The sequence below is a fragment of the Ambystoma mexicanum genome, chromosome 5p, assembly GCF_040938575.1.
Source record: "Ambystoma mexicanum isolate Mex_15411 chromosome 5p, UKY_AmexF1_1, whole genome shotgun sequence".
In the NCBI taxonomy this organism is placed as follows: domain Eukaryota; kingdom Metazoa; phylum Chordata; class Amphibia; order Caudata; family Ambystomatidae; genus Ambystoma; species Ambystoma mexicanum.
The window spans coordinates 148,021,354-148,041,684 of NC_090930.1; positions in this window are offsets into that span (position 1 = coordinate 148,021,354).

Below are 20,331 nucleotides of genomic sequence, written 5' to 3' on the forward strand. Positions count from 1 at the left end.
CACACCAAGTTCAAAGAAACCCAATAAAGGGGGGTGTTAAACATGTCATAGCTGATTGTTTGAAATGCATTTTGTATATATGTAACTGATGTACGTAATTCACTCTCTTGCGTCCCTCGAGGTCTAGAGATACACGTCGCGGGGCGTGAGACTGAGTTGGCCAACTGAGACTTTTGCTTTGCAATAAACCCTAGCTTTGGGAATACAACCTCGTGTCTGGCGTATCTATCGTGTGTGGTGACTCGCCTTGTTTCCATAGAGGTAAGGGACCCCTAGGGGCCCCTTTCACCCAGATCACCTCCTTGAGGATAAGTAAGGTGTGCATAGTGTCTCTCAAATAGGTTGGTATTTTGGGGACCTCGCGACAAGTATGTTGTTAACGTACTTCACAATCGGCTCGGTAACCGAACCGATGGTGCTGAGGATTGGTCTGCATTCCGGTATAGTAGTAAGGGTCTTGTGTACTTTCCAGAGAAAGTAAATCGTCGGCAAATCTTCAGTTTCAATTTTTGTTTTTCAAATTACAAAGATTTCTTAGAAAAACAGATAGGGACAAAAGAAATGTCAGTTTAAGAATGAGCAAGCAATATTGTATGTACCTAGAAACTAGCCTCAATACAGGGTATATTTTGAAATAAGTATCAAACTATCAAATACAGATAGATAGGTATGTTTGGACTGCCAATAACATCCAAGTTCATATGATTATTTTCTAACATCAACTTTAGCTTGTCTATCCTATTAGAAACAGCTCTCATAGCCATTCCTTTCAAGAAATCGTCATTGTTTTAAAAACAATTAATGAACCTGAACTAGCCAGATCTTTTGTTTTCCAAGACAAGAGATGAACAAAGCAATGTGCAAAGGTTCCAGTATAGCCACGCTGTCAAAAACACACTTTTTAATATTTTTACCAAACAATAACAAAGCAGAAGATTTTCTCTATCATGTATCCTTGGGTTGTCTCCAAAGAAGAGACTATCTGGTTCCAGTATTTTTCAAAAAATGGAAATGGCCATAAGAAATAAACCATAGAGCCCAAGTGCCACACCCTTGCCAACAAATGGGGTAGTCGGCAAGCGCCATGACAAACAACTTCAAGAAAATAAAACTTGGTATTCCTTCTTCATACTTCCAGGCCTTTGAACTGCAGTCCAGACCTTAGTTCCTTCATGATTGGTCGGCAAAATGTCGTCTTCGTGAGCCTTCTTGCTTCCATCTTGGCCCCTCTGTAGGCTGTCTTGCTCTCAGCTGCTCGTTTGAGTTCTGGTGCTTGAACATTTTACCACATTGCTCCTGTTTTAATTTCACTTCATTGCCTCCCAATCTTAGATCACTTTTCTGAATTGGCTGCATTCCTTAGAAGCCAGTAGCGTTGGAGAAATCTACTTACCTTGCAGCTAAATGAAACATTTCTGGAGGATCTCGGTTCACTTGGATTACTGACCTTCTGTGTCTTGTGATTACCCCCTTTAATTACACGCACTTGTCAGTGAAGGCCTTTTTGGCGGGTACCCCTTTGCTTGGAATGCTCTGCCTCCCTTTATTCATTTGCTCCAGAATATTATTGAGCTCAGTAGGGTGCGTGGATGTGTTTATTTGTAACTGTTTCCAATGGTCTTGATCTGTTTTTATTTTGGATACAGTTGTTAATGCCTACTATTTTACTTCGTTTAAATTGTAATTTTTTGAGTAATGGAAACATTCTTATGGTTGTACTGCGTCTGTTGCCTTCACTATAAAAGATTTTAAATTAAAAAAAAAGAGAAGTTTGATAAATAGGTGGGTCTCCACAGCCACAGGTGAGGGTTTCAGCATTGCCTTACGAGTAAAAAGGGAAGAAGTGTTCTGGGGTCTCTACTAGAGGTTGGATAGCAGAAGAGGGAGGTGCTGCTAGCTACGCCATGTTCATGGCAGGAGAGTTGTCGTTAATAAACCCCACCCCCATGTCATGAGGGAGCGCACTGGTGAGCATTATCACATGTTTTAGCGTACATGGGCTGACTTACTGATCCGATTTAACATACGTGGAATAACACTGATTAAGCAAACCTCAACCGGATGTGCTATGTGTTCCTCTGTGTGCGATCAGAAGGGGCCCAGGTGGGCTCTCCCACCTCTCTAGACCACGCATCAGCAGCCGCAGCATCCCGCTGATCACTGCCACAACCACTCCTCCACCATGTCCTGAGTACATGCATGAGAGGACCCTTCCTGTTATTCCTTTGTTCTGTGATGCTTTGGCCTGGGGCAGAGGGCTTACGCCTCCATGAGAGGAGAGTTCAGGAGATACTGAAGCTAATGGCGCATTATACGTCTAGGAATTGCTTTTGGTTGGCCCTTTTGTCGTGCCCTCACCAGTCAGAAGAATGACCATAGGTTTGGTGCCAGAGGACAGTTTCTGATTTGGACATCATTATTTCATCCTAAAAAGCTGGCATCCTTCTGATGTGATACTGCATATTGTTCTATATTCTTATTGTTTTTGCCCTTCCCCTTATGTTTCTGCGCTGTTGTGCTATCCTACCTGTAAACATTGTGGGATTCTCCTTTTGAGGGTCTCCATAGTGCGTACAAGATACATGCAGCTGTCCGCTCATGTCACTCCACGCTAAACTGAAGATTGTGGCTTTCTTACACTAAAAGGTGTCTGAAATAATTAAGCACTAATATCTTATATAATATCTTTCTGTATGTATCTGATTGATGAATTGTATGAAATGGGAATTTGGTATTGAATTGTATGATTTGATTATGTATTCACTGGTTTTATGGATATTTTCTATCTAATGTGTTAAAAGTACATTTGTACTGTGGAACACAATAAATAAATAAATAAATAAATAAAATAATGAAGCACTGATTCTGATGCATGCTTTTAGATGCATGACTCTCAGGGCTGCTAAACATGGCTACACCGACCTGTAGACCCTCTTCATCAACTCTTGATCCTTCACATGATATATCAGATCATTTTCAAGGTCACAGAATTTGAGAAGAACTTGACTAGGCGATGGAAGCGTGGATGGAAAAGTGTGCCATTGAGCGCCTTTCGTGAAGGTTTATGCAACAAGGCAATTGGGCCTCATTACAAGAAGTGCACTAAAAACCGGGTCATTACCGGCATGGAGGAAGTAGCGGGTCCGTGCTCGTTTGACGCCGCTAATAGTGGCTGATTATGAGTGCGCGAGTACGCGCGAAACCGCACGCCGATAATGACCATACCGCCATGCCGCTAAAGGCCCTCCAACCCCCCGATAGTGGCATCACGGGACCTGCCGATACCGCCTCCGCCTAGGATGCATCCCGTAATACCGACCCGGTAATAACACCATGTAAATACCGTGCTCGTAATACCGGATCCGGAAGTAACGTCATCGCGTCGGAACGGGAAATGCACCGGCAGCCATCTTTAAAAACACAATCCATTGCAATCCTCCCAAACCACCAGTGTTGCATAGGAGAGACCAGGGCCATTGAAAAGAACATGTCTAAGGCAACCCGAAAAACCAACCCCTGTCTGCGCAAGAAGCGTTTCTCTGATGAGGAATTGAACATGTTGGCAGACACCCTTACTGCCCATGCTGATGCGATCAACACTCATAACCTCAAAAGGGAGGCGCAGCAGAGGAAGAAGGAGATATGATTGGAGGTACCTCGCAAGGTGTCTGCAGTCGGCACCACCCCATGCACAGTCAAAGACTGCAAGAAAAGGTGGGATGACCTCCGCCTCAGGGTCCGCAACATCCTAGCCAGCAAACGTCAGGAGGCCATGGCCACAGACGGGGTGCCCACTCCCCGGTCAAACTCATGCTCTGGGAGGAGACATGCAGCGCTACCATCCAGATGGAGTCGATTGAGGGTTTCAGGGAGATGGAGACGGGTGCTGCAACATCTGGAGATGGAGGTGAGTGACCCTGCACACCCCAGTAGGGCAAACCATGACGTAGCACAAGTGATGTGGAATAGAGCCCAGGCAAGGCAATGCATGTCCCATCACACACACATTAACATATCCATGTCCAGATGGAGGCCCAAACCTTGCCACATTGAAATGTATGCTGAGTTCCAATCCCATTACCAACATACAGCCAACACACAGGGACCATTCCCATGTCATACATCACACAAACCCCAATACAATGGCATGCCACCTGGCATGCAGCATTGCCGAATTGAGACGTCACGGCTAATGTCAAAATGCCCCCCCTTCAAACTACGCTGTGTGACACAACTGTAAGATATAAATGCATGAGAAATGAAAAATTCCACAACAACATCCCATGCATCTTGCATGTAACACCATCACTGATGCCCTGCATCTCTACTTCCCCCCAGGCACCGATGGAGAAGATGGCCGTCAAGACCCAGCCACAAGGCCATCCACGTCCCGGGCCAAACCACCTGACACTGGCAAAACCACCTCCGGGGCAGCAACGTGGCCCACAGTACAAGTCAGGGCGAGTGCACAGGCCATGCCGGCACATGAGGGCCCACAGCAGCGGATGAGACTGAAAGCACAGAGCTGCCAACAAAAGTGGAAGGGGAGGCCAGTGGCACCCATTCTGCTGCAATAAGTTCCATGGGTGAGGCAGCAGCCACAGCCCCACTGAGTGACATTGACATAGGAGCGGAGGAGTATGTGGATCAAGAAGGCTTAATCCATGTGGCATGTCCACACACCCCAAGCCCCCCGTCCACCTCCCAACCCCACACTCAGGCCACACTCTCCAGCCCTATTGCGGATCCTGCACTGCACAGTTCTGACCTCAGTACCCCCCACCCCCCGAGGCCAGCCCTGTAATTGCACGCCCAGCCACAGCACCCTCAACCTCTGCTGCTCCCATTGACTTGGAGGCACGGCTGTCAAGGGTGGAGGCAAGGCAGGACTCCATGCTTGAACTTGTTCGCTAATATGTGGCTGATGGAGAGGACACAACGCGAGAGAACGCTCAGACCATTGCAGGGAATACTGCTGCCATAAATGCCTCTGCGGTCATGATGCGTGACAGTTTGGGGGCCGTTACTCAGGTCCTGACCGGCATACTGCAATACATACTGCAACACCTGCGCCAGCCGAGCCAATCCCTACAGCATCCACCCCATCCTCCACACCTGCATCCTCTGCACCCTCCAGCCCTGTGCGACTGACAAGGCGGAGTGCGAGGCAGTCCGAAATGCTGCCCCGGACACAAAGAAAGCACGCAAATAGTGTGGGACAACAATGGGAGTGGGGGAGGTGCTGTCGGTGGTGTATAGGGGAATAAAGGGGTGTTCATTGGGGGGAATGTGGAGTTCATTGGGGGGTATTGCGAGTTCATTGCGGGGTATGGGGAGTTCATTGGGGGAATGGGAAGTTCATTGGGGGTATGGGGAGTTCATTGGGGGAATGGGGAGTTCATTGAGGGAATGGGGAGTTCATTGGGGGTATGGGGAGTTTTGGTGTGTTGGGGGAAGGGAGGAGGGCATGTGAGTGGTGGAGGGGTGAGGCACTTTTCTGTAGTTTTCATTAATACACCCGTTGTGTAAAAAATCATTTAATGCCTTGACATTGTTCATTTCGTGTGTATTCATTTTATTCATGACAGTGCACAGTGCCCAACTCCCCACATAGCCTGTGTGCATGTCCACATGGACCCAGTGCTCAGTGTAGCACTGATGCATATCCATCACCCTCCCTGTGGTTCAGAAGTATTCGTCAATCAGTGATTGGCGTACAGCACGGCCATCTTGTGCATCACATACTGGCAAGGGTGCTGCTTCTCCTCCATCTTCATCCTCATCATCCTCACCCAGTGCATGCATGTCAATGTCAGGTGGCAGTGGTACATTTCTCCGGATGCACATGTTGTGCAGCATGACACAGGCCATGGTGATCTTTGCCACCTTCTCAGGCCTATAAAGGAGTGCTCCACCAGACCTGCTTAGGCAGCGGAACCGCGCCTTCAACAGGCCAAAGGTCTGCTCAATCATGACACAGGTACAGGTATGAACCCGATTGTACTCCTCTTCATGCCTGTTACGCGGGTTCTGCACAGGGGTAAGTAGCCACGCTTTCAGGTGATATCCTCCATCACCTGCATGGGAGTACAAAGAGGTCTGTGTGAGTCATTCTGAGCTGCCACCTCCAGGATTCACAGCCATGGCCGCAGCTATGTGCTGTTGACATGCACATGTCCCTGTATGTATGCACAAAGATTATTTGGATTCATTGTGTACTGCAATATGGTCTGCTAGTCGGATGGCGTTGTACAGATGATGCAGGGTGTTAACTTGCATGCTGATGCGGATGTACTGTGGATGAGGAACAATGTCTTGCCTCCCATAATTGCAGTGTATGCTACTCTGTGCCTAATCACACTAGCGACATTGACACAGTTGTAATCATGTTTAGTCATGCATCGCTTGACATACCCATGGTAGCCTGGTTGTGCATCTTACATGTTGTCATTGATATACGGCATTGGTCCAATGTGTAGCAGTGATGTGTCATGTTCGGGTTGGGAGGTTCCGGTCAGAAGTGTTTAGCTCTGAGTGCATTGTCTACTCACCGCCTATTCCCACCCAAGTGGAGTATGCATTCCCCCACATCACAACCCAGATGCATTGCCATGGGCCAGGCAGGCAACTCACCAAGCAGCCAGGTACGTCGTCCAGCATGTCACTCCATGTGACAGGGTAGCGTGGAGTTAAGCAGGACCATGGCATCATGTGTCGATCCGGGATATCGGGCACAACAATGTGTGATGATCTTGCTGGAGTCACATACCATCTGCACATTGATGGAGTGGTATTGCTTGCGATTGCGGTACACCGCCTCCATGGCATGAGGGACTACCAATTCGACATGGGTGCAGTCGAGGGCACTGACGCAATTGTGCATGCCTGCCAGTGCATGGAAGCCTACTTTGGTGTTGCCAATCTCCTGGGCAGTCCGTGGTAGGGATATGTGGGTGCTAGCGTGCTTCAGGAGGGCATACAGCACTTGGGTCAGCATGCATGAAAAGAGTGGTTTTGATATACCATGCAGCTGACCCACTATGTGCTGGCAGGTGCCTGGGGCCAGGAAGTGGAGCACAGACACCACCTTTAGTAGCGGGGGATGGCAGTGTGTATTTCAATAAGGCTGACGATGTCGTCATGTATCATGTCCACAATGGTGGTGATGGTGGCCCGGTCCAACCGGTACAGGGTGTGGATCTTCTCAGGGGTTAGATTGAATGGTTGAATGGACTGGGTCTGATGCGAGGGATTGGTGGCTGCCCACAAGGTTCTACAGGCTGCACTGGTGGTAATTGCTGGGCCTGTCCCACCCTGCTTCTCCTCCTGCGTCTCCTCTGTGCTGCCTGTTGCTGTGGCTGTAGTTGTTGTTGTTGTAGTTGCTGTTGTTGCTGTAGTTGTAGCAGTACAGTCATGTCCTCCAGCCCCATGATTGCAACAGCTAGTGGTATGTATGGCCGCCGTCATTCAGGCCCTATTTACCGCTTTCGGGATGCCGGTAAGTGCATGCCCGCGTAACTTGTGATGTCCTCCTATTACCGGCATCCCGGTATTTCCTCCGCTACGTGGTGAGTGTAGGCGCCCAAGCTGGTATGAAGGGGCACGGTACGGGCGGTGGTGGTATTGGCGGGTTGTCGGGTCGTAATGGCCCGGACCCGTTAACGATGCCGGTAATACCATTCCGCCTTCCTATTTTCATTACCTCCATTCTCGTAATGAGGCCCATTGTCTCCCACCAGTGCTGGTTGTAGATTAAGATGTACAAGGTTGACATTCCTGATCAGAATATCTGTTGGCCCCATAAATAGAAGGGGTGTTTAATGGGTTCAAGTGCTCTAGTCTGAGGTTGTGACTAGAATTGATACCGCCTGAAGCTGTTCCACGAACCCTACCGTAGCTTTTTTTAAAAAAAAAATGTATTTAAAAGAAATTTCATTTTGTATATAGTTTTACAAAAAGAAAACTTTTACAAACATTATTCTGTAAACATGAACCTTTAAAATTTCAAACATGATCATCTAAAATTGCAATCAACAAAAGAATTAATAAAATTGGATTCAACAACATTCCCTTGTACAAGCATTTCGTTACCATTGCAATCAGGAAGAGAGAAGTTGTAAGATTGGATTCATCAATCAATTCTTTGAACAAGCTTTTAGTTACCAAGATCATGGTTTAACCTACCCAAAAACCATACCAGGACATTTACTAAAAATAATAATAATAATAATAATTCAAATAGAAATGGGTGGATTGTCATTTACACTTTCCAGTACAGTTTCAATTTTACCCAACAGACGTACTACCGAAATGATCAGTGCCCTGCTCCCACCATACATACAACTATCCCAAAGCAAAGATTTCGAAATGTCCATGGCCCTCATTACGACCCTGGCGGATTTTTTCCGCCATCGGCGGACTTTTCCGCCATGGCGTAAAGTCCGTTTACGCCATGGCGGATGGCGGACTTACCGCCCCATTCCGAGGTCGGCGGGGCGGTAAGTCCCCATTGACCCATTTACCCTTCCTCATTCCCATTTCGGCCCCATAGGGCTCAATGGGAGTGGGGAAGGCGTTAATTACGCCACCGTACATTACGGTGGCGTAATTAACACCAAGGTCCCATAGCGCCATGGATTTTTACGCCCGCAAAAAGCGGGCGGAAAAGTGACCATGGCGCTATGGGAACTCGTAGTTGGCGGTAAGGGGTCGGCGCAGCTAACGCTGGCGCAAACCCCTTACCGCCAGGGTCGTAATGAGGGCCCATATCTTTTGGAGCAAATATCCCCAAATAGTTGTTTCTGTCATGTTAAAAAAAAGTACAATCAACTACAAGATGTTTCAAGGTTTCAGTAAACCCACAATCGCAAAAACGACAGTGCTGATTAGTAAATGCACCATTAAATTTTTGCCAGTGATAAATTCTCTCAAGTGTGTGGTATTGATTCAATTTAAACCTTAAGTACGCTCGACGTGTCTTACTTGACGGGCATAACACCAGATAGGGTGATCTTGACTATCTTTTTCGCAGCCTACTAGCATATTCGAAATAAGATTTATATGAGTTGTTACAATCCAAGGTTGCAGACCAATCACGATCATGAAGATTCCTTTTAACTTTAGGAAGCTGCCTAATGAGATCTAAAATCGTGCAGTCGCAATCATCTAGGATGTAGTTCATCTCATTAACAAATAAGCTCATAGATTTTAATTTAGGTGAAGCAAATAACCCATTTCAATCCATGTACCACAAATTTTTGTAAGGCGCCATGATATCTGCATATCGTGATAGTTTTCTCCAAGACCATCTGGCTGCTAGAGAAGATAGACCAAGTTCATGTCTAATGATTGAATTTGGGATTGATGTAGATAGCCCCATCACGCTTTTCCATACATTACCCTGAGTTTGATTTAGTATGCCGCCCACATCGAGAAGACACATGTCCAAACCATATAAAAGGATTGGTTCAACTTTCAACAGATAGAAATTGATCAACGGTAGCAACGAGAACTCACAGATAGTTCTTAACAAAACCTTCATCATGGATACTAGTGGGCGCACCTTCGTCTTTAAATATGATTGCCAAAATTTAAGAGAGTACTGGACATTTAGAGGGGTACCCAAGATATCGAATTGTGTTTTCACATTCAATGACAATACCATTTAGTTGCCAGTTGTACGATTTAATTTTTCTGAAGTTACGAAATACAACAATTTGTGATTTCAAAGAGTTTGGTGTTAAATTATGTGATGCTGCATATTTAGAGAATCGATCAAGTTTCAGTTGTAGTCCACTGGGAGTTCGATCAAACAATAAAATATCGTCTGCGAAACATAACCACGAAATTTTCAGATTCCCTAATTTCACAGGGAACATGCCACTTTCATTCCACAACATATCCATGTCGCAGATATATAGATTAAACAGTGTGGCGGCCATGTTACAGCCTTGCTTGACTCCTGTCATGGTCATGATGGGAACTGTAAGAACAACATCCCTATTTACTCTTATTTGATACGTTGTATGATTATGTAGCATTGCAACCAGTTGAACCATTCTTTTTGGGAAACCAAGTTTTATAAGTTTTGTCCATAATACTTCTCTTATAACTGAGTCAAAAGCACTGCTCATGTGTAATACTGCCATATAGACAGCCCCAGACTCTGGTGTTTTAGATTGTGCAAATATGTGTGAAATAATGAGAGCATTTAACGAAGTCCCCATGTGCTTTCGAAACCCTGTTTGAAACTTGGAGAATATGCTTTTTGTTTCGATGAAGTTTTGGAGACGTTGAAGTAAGATTATGGAAAAAACTTTTTCAGAGGCGTCCATCAGTGCAATTGGCCTGAAATTCATAGGTAATTTGGGATTACCCTTCTTGTACAAGGGAATGATTATGGCATTGAGCCATGACTTAGGGATAGAGTTAGTCGAAAGAATATAGGCAAACTTAGTGTAGAGAATGGCACCCCAAAAATGGGGGTCATCTTTTAAAATACAGGCAGGCAGCCCATCAGGCCCAGCCGCCTTAGAGTAGTTAAGATGGTTGATTGCGTCAATAATTTCATTCAAGGAAAAGAATAAGTGTTCCTTACAATTATATTCAAGTATGCCTGAGTTATACTTTATAAATTTCAAAGGCAGACTGTATTTACATTTGAAATACTCAATCCATGTGGACAAAGCAATTGGTGAACCAAAATCATGCAACAACGCCCCCTTTTTGCCATTTAGTATAGCCCAAATGTTCTTAGTATCATGAGTAATGAGATGCTTCATCATTTGTTGATTCACTAAAAGCTTAATTTTAAATTGTATAGATTTTATTTCATGCCTATAATAATTCATAATCTTATTTTTGGCAACGTCATAGTGCGTGTACTGCACATGTCTCTGCTTCAATGCACGCAGACAACGATTTTTTTTAGCCACTGCTATTACTGAATCATAACCACTTTCACCGGTTAAGTTTAGGGTTTTCGCTTTTTGGGCAAGATATTCAATATGTTCCTTAATTATGATCGAGTTCCATTCTTCTCTTCTGCGTGCTTTAGTAAATAGATCTGCAGTACTAGACACACGAATTACATCTCTTTGGAGCAGAAACGAAAGTTTTCTACACATTTTCGGATGCCATCCCACAGAAGTCTGTGCTCGATGGAGGGTCACCAATCCCAGAGCAACATCTTTATTCAAGGATGCCAAATGGCATCTTATACTTGTACTTAATGGATAGTGGTCACTCTGGGTCTGTTTATGGATTGATACATTATTTACCAAGGGCATACATACAGAGGAGACAAAAAAATAGTCAATATAGGAGGATTGAATCCCCCTCTTCCAAGTCCCTTTATGGTCACCAGTCTCATAATCCAGTAGTTGAATATTCCATTGTTTGAAATAGGAGACCCAACGCTTCCCCAGAGTCACTGAGGCACTAGATGAAGGCTTATACTTGTGAATTAACTTAGATGTTGGGGGTGCACAAACAGCATTAAAGTCACCCCCAATGACAATCATATAATTCGAGTTTCTAACCATAGCTTGCTCGAGTAACTCATCCATGTTATCAAATGCAGCCTCAATCGAGGAATTAGCGGGATTATAATACAAACATACAATTAAAAATGCACAGGTCGATACACCAATAAGGAGGGACTCAATTGCTAACATTCCATGTTTTGCAAAAATAACCTTCGAGTTGTGATTTGTGACATTATTTATAAGTATAGCAATGCCCCCATACGGCCGACCAGTTACACCTCTTACAGCCGGTAAACAGAAGTTAGAAAATCCCTCAATATTCAGTTCATTGACAGACATAGTTTCCTGTAATAGTGTAATTGTGGGAGATCCCAATGTTACATAGTTGGAGGACCAATTCTCTAAGTTCCTTTTCCCGCAACAATTTCAAGACAATATTTTGAGACTCTGTGTATTCGAGGCAGTAGCATTTTTTGTCTATGGTTTATCTTGCTTATTGGAGAATTCAAGAATAGAAGTCATTAAAGGGGCAAGCCACGGAATGTTAGAAGTGGCTCCCACCAGTTCTGATATTTTGGAGATTAATTCAACAGTTTGTTCAGACTCAGCTAATGGAGTGGCTTGAGAGGCCCCCATTTCTAGCTTCGGTTTTAATACTTCATTTAGAAATTCCTCTGCCTCTTCAATAGTCCTGAACAGGTGTAGTGTTAGCCCACAGGAGTTGAAGTCCTCTCTATGGTCCCACAATAACCTGAGTATCATTGCTGAGTGAGGAGCACAAATCATTCTGAGATTGTTATGGTTTGCCAATCTCAACCACTCAATGTCATCCGTGTGGAGAGTTCTCAATTGAGGACTATCCTTAAAAATGTTAAACAGAAATAATCTATTTAGCCTTTGTTTGCCATTGATTGCCTGATCACTGGACCAACCCAGAAAATACCTTATGTCTCTGTTGAATACATATTTAGTTTCACCTTTTTCAGGGCTGCCTCGGGAAGGATGTTTGCTCTCATCAGATTCCCTGGTGTCTGCGGCTTCTAGTGCCTCAGTGTTGGATGCCCCCTCACATTCAATTGAATCTACCTGATTTACTGGATGTGTACTGTGTCTTTCAAAGTCCTCAACGGATTGAATATTATCCATATTCCTTGAAGAGTTGTTTTTTATCTTCACAGCGCATACCTTTCTTTGTTTGGGAACTGCACCCAAATTCGTATCAGGAGTTTGGTCTTTCATCTGTCCTAATGCCGTGGTTTTTTTCCCAATGAAGGGATGAAAGGTCGATAGGCGACCTTGAGACATCTGTCCCAAGTCACCCACCCCCAAATCATCCAATGGTTTCCTCATGTAGGCTCCCTTTTTATTTGTTTGGGGGTGTGAACCGACTAAAGGAGCCACATTTAGAACCACCTCGGATTCTTCATTCAGTTGTGTCAAGTCAATCTTTGATTCATTTGCAGAACCTGAAAATGAATTGGATGATTGTATCTCAACCACATCAACAGCAGTTTTCACCTTCTTTTTGTTTTTCTTATTATTTTTACTATTTTCTTGAATCATTTTTTTTGAGTCCAGAGTTGTTTGAGCATTAGATAACTTTTTTTCTGTTTATTTTCTCTTTTGATTGCCCTAACGTGGGCACGCTTCATTTTGCGTGACATAAATAATTTCTGAGTCCCTTCAGAATCATTGTCCTCACATTCACTGCTCACAGCACCTCCTTTTTCACTTAATTTGACCAGATTCTCAACGATAATAGAATCGCTTCTGAATTGTTCTTCTACAGCTTCAATAATGGCATTCACTAAGGGTGATGGGCTATTGAGTACAGGTTCTTGTGGAAGAGGCATAGAGCCAATTGCATCAACAAACTCCTCAAGTCGGCCCCCACCGAATTTTAATTCCAAATGCTGTCTTGTTAGTAAGCAAGATAACTCATCCAATCTCCGTGAGTTTTGCTCAACTTCATCCAAAAGAATGGATGACACTGGACATTCCAAGGGAGTGCATTCCTCCTTAGGTCCTTCCACGACAGCTCTCGCATACGTGCGTTGCTCTGATATCATAATTTGGGGAGATGCAGTTGTTTGGGAATATTGATTCCTGCACGTCTGAGCATTAGCTGACAGAGCTTTCAATAAGCATGCATCAACAAGTGCTTGTTTTTCTGAATGAGCTGCAGATTGAGAAATCAGCATACCCTCAATTTTAGCTACTTTGTTGGTTAGATCCAACACCACTTCTTTTAAGGAGTTAATATGCATGTGCGTTAAATCATGACCCTTGTCCAATAGATTTAGAAGGGAAGAAATCACCGGAAAGTTGCTAAATTATTCTGACCTTGGGACTTAGATCGTAGAGTTTTGTCTGGAATAGGACACGCCCCTGCCTCATAACACATGTCTTCATCAAATGTTTCATTCACCATTTGAGTGCGAACCGGTATAGGCCCATGGCCATTAGATATTTTGCAAAATGTGGGTGAACTACAGGAGGGTCTCTTCACTCGTTCATGATGGTAGGGTTCAGTACCAGCAAAAGAGTGCATAGAATGTCCCTCCTGTATATTATGCAAACAGATTTGTTCAACTTCCGATGGTAAGAATACTACCGGTGAGTTCGGGGTAAGAGAAATTCTGCAACATTTCTCCCATTCGCCAATCAGTGCAGGGGCCAGGAAAGAAACATCAGAAATAATTTTGGGAGCCACATGGTTTTTATCATCTTGCTTTACAAATGCCGAGAACCCATGTGAATCTTTTTCTTTGATCTTTTGAATTGCTACAACAGAGGTTTTTGCATTAATGGGTGTTTTGGTTGACACTGCGTCAGCATTTGATACATTAGGTGTACCGAAAGGAGGGTGTTTGATTTTATCATCATTAGGTTCTGTTGCCATTGATTGCATGCTGTATGGAATGTTGTTGGTATCATTTATGCCAGCATCGAATGCCGATGCCTGTGGTGCAATTGTATTTGATTCTAAATCAGAGTCATGTAATAGCACCGGGTTTGATGCATTCATCCCTATATGAGAATTCCCTTCTGCAATGCTTTTACTGCAACGTAGACTAACCACCATTTTGCTATTCGCTTACTATCAGATACCAACAATGGTGGTTGATTATGTTGGCCCCCTCGAATTGACCACTATAGGTTTTGGAGTAGTAGAATTAATAGAGTAATATGGTATTGTAAACGCAGTAGTGCCAGATTCGAGTACAAACACAAAGTTACACAGAAATACGTGCAGTTAAATCAAGGAACAAATAGTTCCTAACATAGAAAACACACTGCGTTTTGAATTCATGTAAACCTCATGAGAAAGTCAAAGGGGCATCTTTCAAGAATTTTACTTGACGCCCTGTCGACCCGCCGAACAGCCAAACAGCCCAGCACACTTAGACACACTTCGGTGCGCGCGCGGTGCGCGTACCCGTGTTTTTTGAAGCGGGAGTGCTCCAATCGGTGCGGGGAGTGGGCGGGGCCTTCGGCAGGATCAGAACAGGGGCTGAAATCGAGTCTGAATCAAAAGTAGGTTTAGTTCATCAAGAGTCCACAAAATCCAAATGTGGTACGACTAAACGCAACCTTCTCCTTGCCGACTGCTTGTAGGAGAGCAGGAGAGCAGCAAATGCAGCCAAACAGCCCAGCACACTTATACACACCGTGGCTTTACCTTCGCCAAAATCCAGCACTGTCTCGAACATCAAGGAAATGACTGACCAGAACCTAAAATGTTGCAAAAAGATTACTCTTGAACCACTGGAAGAAGACGAGTAGCTTCTAAGAAATGATTCCAAGTACTAAAGAAAATATTCCCTAGCCCTGTTTTGACCTGCTGGAGACTCGATTTGGTGTACTTGAAATGACTTCTATATCTGAGTGGGTTTGGAGCGTGTTGCTGTGGCAATGAGAGGTGTACACTGCCTAAACTGTAGAATGTTGCAAGTTGCCCCTCCCTTGCTCCCTCCCTCGTCCCCTCCGAGGATGACCCGGCTGATGATGCCTGATTTCTTAGGAGCTATTGTTTTCTTGCATCCTGCCTTAAATGAATGTTACAGTAGCTGAAATTGCAGTGCTCGTTTAGAGTTACTAGTGCAACTAATTTAAATGTATTCCCGATGGGATTTGGGTATCACATGGATACTGCTTATTGTGTAAATTAGAAAAACAAATAAACACATTTTAAAGAAAATAGGAAAACGGCGTAAGACATAGCAGTCCATTTGCACAGTTTTAAAATTCTTAATATTAATATTTAAATAAGATGTTTTATGGTGCGCTGCTGAAGCTTTAAACCTGATGTTGTTCACAAGTACATTCTGTTTGTACCACTATTCCTATAAAATGTCGGCCTTCACTGTAGTGCACGCAGTGGGCCATTTTTTAAAACCTTTTCTTTGGCGCAAGTGATGAAATGTGCATTTCAATGCGCATCCGAATCCACAAATGGTATGCGCTTTCAACTGCGCAAAAATGAAAGCCCTTCCCCAGTGTCTATTTGGACACGACGGAGGAGACGGTGCAATGCACGATGGGTTCATTTCTGAACCTTCCCTGCATTTTCTTTGAAGTGTGAGAGAGCAGCTGCGTTAACCTGCATTTCTAACCTCTAGGCAAGGATAGATATTCATTTTTATTTTTTACGGCACCTCAGGCCCCTTTAGTGCTTGTGACACTAATATACGCTTCAAGGCCCTACGTGAGTGCAGAGAGACTGTTACACATTCGTGTGGGCAGTGCGTTCCCGACACTAATGTATTTAAGGGGGCTGGACCGCGCATCGCTGCGCAGGGATACAGCCACCACTGAAATGTGCAGGTGAACTCTGAGAATGAAAAGATGTATTCTCTGCACTTGTTTTATTTGCCCTCATTTTTGAGAATCTGCCCCAGTTTCTCCATTCACTATGGCACAACTTCTATAGCATTCTCACTCGTCTGTGGGGATGATATTGATCACAAGCTGTCCAGAAAGTTGAAATGCACATTACAGACATGTCTGTGCATAGACCAGGTCACTGTTCAAAATTCCAGCAAGGTACACCCAGGCTTTCTTTCCTATGCCTAAGGTTGATAAACTTGCATGTATATATACTTGTATGACAGTCACACCTACTACACTACAAAACAATGTACCTGCAGCAGGTAGCGCTAGCTATAAAATGTAACTTAGCATCAGTATGAAGCCAGTGTAGCCAGTCTAGAGCTTGGTCCCTCCAAACAAGGGTTGTAAAAAGTGGCAGCCGGCACTAGTAAAGAGCATAAAGTGCTAATCAGGAGAGGTGATTAGGTAGTCAAATTCAAGACTGGCTTAGCCAGAAGATGATACAGAGATCCTGGACAATGTATGTTCTCTCACTGGATAGTATTCTGCTGCCTTCTGTGAGAAGGTTTGCCTTCTCACTTACTATTCATGTGGCGTTACGCATCCGTTCCAGGCACAGGAACGGGTGTTAACAGCCCAACGGCCCAAGCAAAAAGCCCAATCGAAGCCCCTGGAACGGGTGCTTAACTCCATTACCACCCTGCGTTAGCAAAGTGGTAACCCGGGATGCTAAAAAAAAAGAAAAAAGTTTTTTTTTTATTGTTACATTTAGTTTGATTCAAACTTTTATCACAACTGATTCCTTGCCATTTCCTTAAGTCATCCCCTTGAACAATAAACAACACAAACTTGAAGAATAGAATTTTCAGTATTGGACCACAATTAGGACATTGGTTTGTTCAGCAGGTGAAAAGAGATTGGTTCATTTCAATTTACGGCAAGATTTCATCTAGAAAGTTTATTACTGAGCAAGTTAGGTGCACAGAGCTTCCACTTAAAATCCTGAGCCACCATTCATCCATGTTTTCACCTGCTGGTGCAAATTGGCTCAAGTGGGCTGACCTTTGGTCTTTTAGTGCATTACACTCTGTCATTAAGTGTTATTAAGTGTTTAAGTGATTCAATGTTGTCCATACAGAATCTACATACTTCATCTTTTGTGTTTTCCATATGACGCACCACCAGCATTTGCTTCGTTTTATATGCATTCAAGCGCAATCTTAAAAACCCATTGCGATGGTGACGAGAATTGTTGCAGATACTGTGGCATGTTTTCCAGCTGATTCATTGTGGGCCCAAGTTCTAAAGCAGGTGGCAATTTGTTATATATAGACAGAATTTGGATCCAAAACCACTGTTTTAGCTTCTTTTTTGCATTTTGAGGCTCGTATAGCAAGGTTGCCATCTGGATATTTGCTGCTTGCAGGATTTTCTCTAACTTTTGCATCCAATTCTTGAGTAGGCCGGTGTATGAACTAGTACCTGTTGGCGCAAGTATTTTATATGCTGGTTCTGGGCTGTCGATTGACATTTTTCGTAGTATCACTAGTGATGTCCAGACCACAGAACAAAATAGCTCTTCCAGTGCCAGTTCATGCCTAATAATAATTGTTGATATATATTTGGGTAATCTTAGGATTCGCCGCCAAAAAAGTTCCCTCTAGTTGTGTCCAAATTTTGTTTCTGCTCCAAAAAGGATACCAGGAATTACTTTTTGCATGTAGAACTGCCGAACTGGAGTTAGACTGAACTTTCCAAATAGAGTGTGGATTCTCGCTCCTTGTAGGGAGAACGTTTCCATCCGTTGAAATAGGTATGGTACCCAGCTTGTTTCTCGAATCGACCTATTTACCACTACTCCCAAATAGCAAATTTCGGCCACTTCATCAATTACTTCATTATCGATCTTCCACCTGAATTTTTTATTTATTTTTCCTTTCGCTGGGACGAACTTCATAATCTTTGTCTTTTTTACATTTATTCTCAGTTCATTTTCTTCCATGTATCTTTGCAATCCTGATAGCAATCGCTGTAGCCCTATTTGTGTTGAGTCAATCAGGACAAGATCATCGGCATATGTTGCGCAGCAGATTTGGTGTCCGTTAATTTTTGGAGAGAAGCATTTTACATTTGTTAGGACATTTGGGATATCAGCGATAAACAACTTAAACAAAGTGGCAGCCAGACGGCAGCCCTGTTTGACCCCTTTAGTTGTATCTATTGCTTCTGATAAATCTCCCTTTCCATTTATCCTGATACAAATTGAAGTATTTGAATGAAATGCCTTTTTTGGTTGTAGAATGTTTGCTGGGCAATCCCAGTTTGTAAGTTTTCTCCATAACGGTTTGCGATTTATTGTATCAAAGGCATGTTGCATACCACGAAGGCGAAGAACAGGTTTGTTCCCTTCTCTATGGGTTCTAATTTCAGCATATTAATCATAGTCAGGTTGATCTCCGTCCCGACTCCTTTTGTGAAACTTGTCTGTCGACGGTCTGCAATTCCGTTGTTATTTGCCCACGTAGTTAATTTTTGTTGGAGAAAGGTGGCCATTATCTTTCCGATTTTATCAAGGAGGGCAATCAGGCGATAGTTGGCCGGGTCAGCCCGATTACCCTTCTTGAAAATTGGCACTATGATCGCCTCCGTCCAGGAGGCTGGTAGTGTTCTTTGTTTCGCGATTCTGTCAAACAGCTTTGCTATAAAGATGGACCACTCAGGTTTATATGATTTTAGCATCACATTGGAGATGCCATCAGGCCCTGCAGCTCTGGAGTTTTTCAACTTTCCAATGGCATTTTGTATTGCTTCTTCGCTCTCCAACACCTCCCACTGCGTTACCTCTGCTTCCGATGCAGTTGGTGTTCCAGATTCAGTCTTTGAAAATACACCTTTAAAGTGCTTTTGCCAGTCACCCTCGGCGACCCCATTTGCCAACATATCCGTTTGGTTTGCAGAGCCCCTATTTAAGATGCGCCAAATCTCTCTCGAATTGTTCGATTTAATTAGGGCTAAGATCATCTCATCTCGTTCTTGATCTCGCATACAGGAAAATGCTTTTAACCAGTTCTGGTATTTTTGCCTTTGTTGTTTTATTAGGCTATGAGAGTCGACTCCCAGACTGCGTTTTAGCACTCTTATATCTTTATTAAGCTGTTTCTTCTGATCCTTTACACTTTTGCTCCACTCATGCATGTGTATTTTTGAGTTTTTTACATTCTGAGATCCGCTCATGTTTTGATAAGGCAGTAATGGTACATAATTTGTCGAGTCACATGTTGTATTGGATAGGGACTGAAAGGCCTCTGTCAGGCACGTTATTTGTTTCTCTTTTAATCTGAGCCATTTTCGCCCTTGATTTACTTCCAATATTTGTTTGCAATTCAGTACTTCCACTTTTTAGCTTAATGGCCATGACATCCCCAACACATCGTGGTCGCTATATACAGTCGGCACAATTCTTAGTTTCAAGATCTTGTTCCATAGATTTTTTGAGCCCCATATGTAGTCTAAGATCTTTTCATGACCAAAGTTTTGCCAGGTAAAATTTGGTGGCATATCGCCAGTTACGTGTCCATTGACCATATCGCAATCTCTTGCGTCCATTTCGTTATCCCATCGAGCTCTTCTAGCAGTTATTTTCCGAGCTTCCTTCAATGTGGCTGAGATGAACTTCTTTTCATCATTGAACCACATTAGGTTCATATCACCACATATGATAATCGATAAATCGTGATGTTTGGTTTGGTTTTTATCGATTCTCGTTGTTATTGATGAGATAAACTTCTCAGCTCTGATCTTTGCTGGGTTCCAATAAATATTGATTAATAGCAAGTATTGTGTTTTCGTAGACTGTACGTTTAATTTTTGAATTAAGGTCTCCTGTACAAAGCTATTTGGATTTTCTTTTTCACATACTTCCCAGTTTGTGCCATTTTTCAGCATTGTCATTAAGCCTGAGAAGGGACGACCCTGGACGTTTTTCTTAGCTGGATTAAGCAATGTCAAGTAT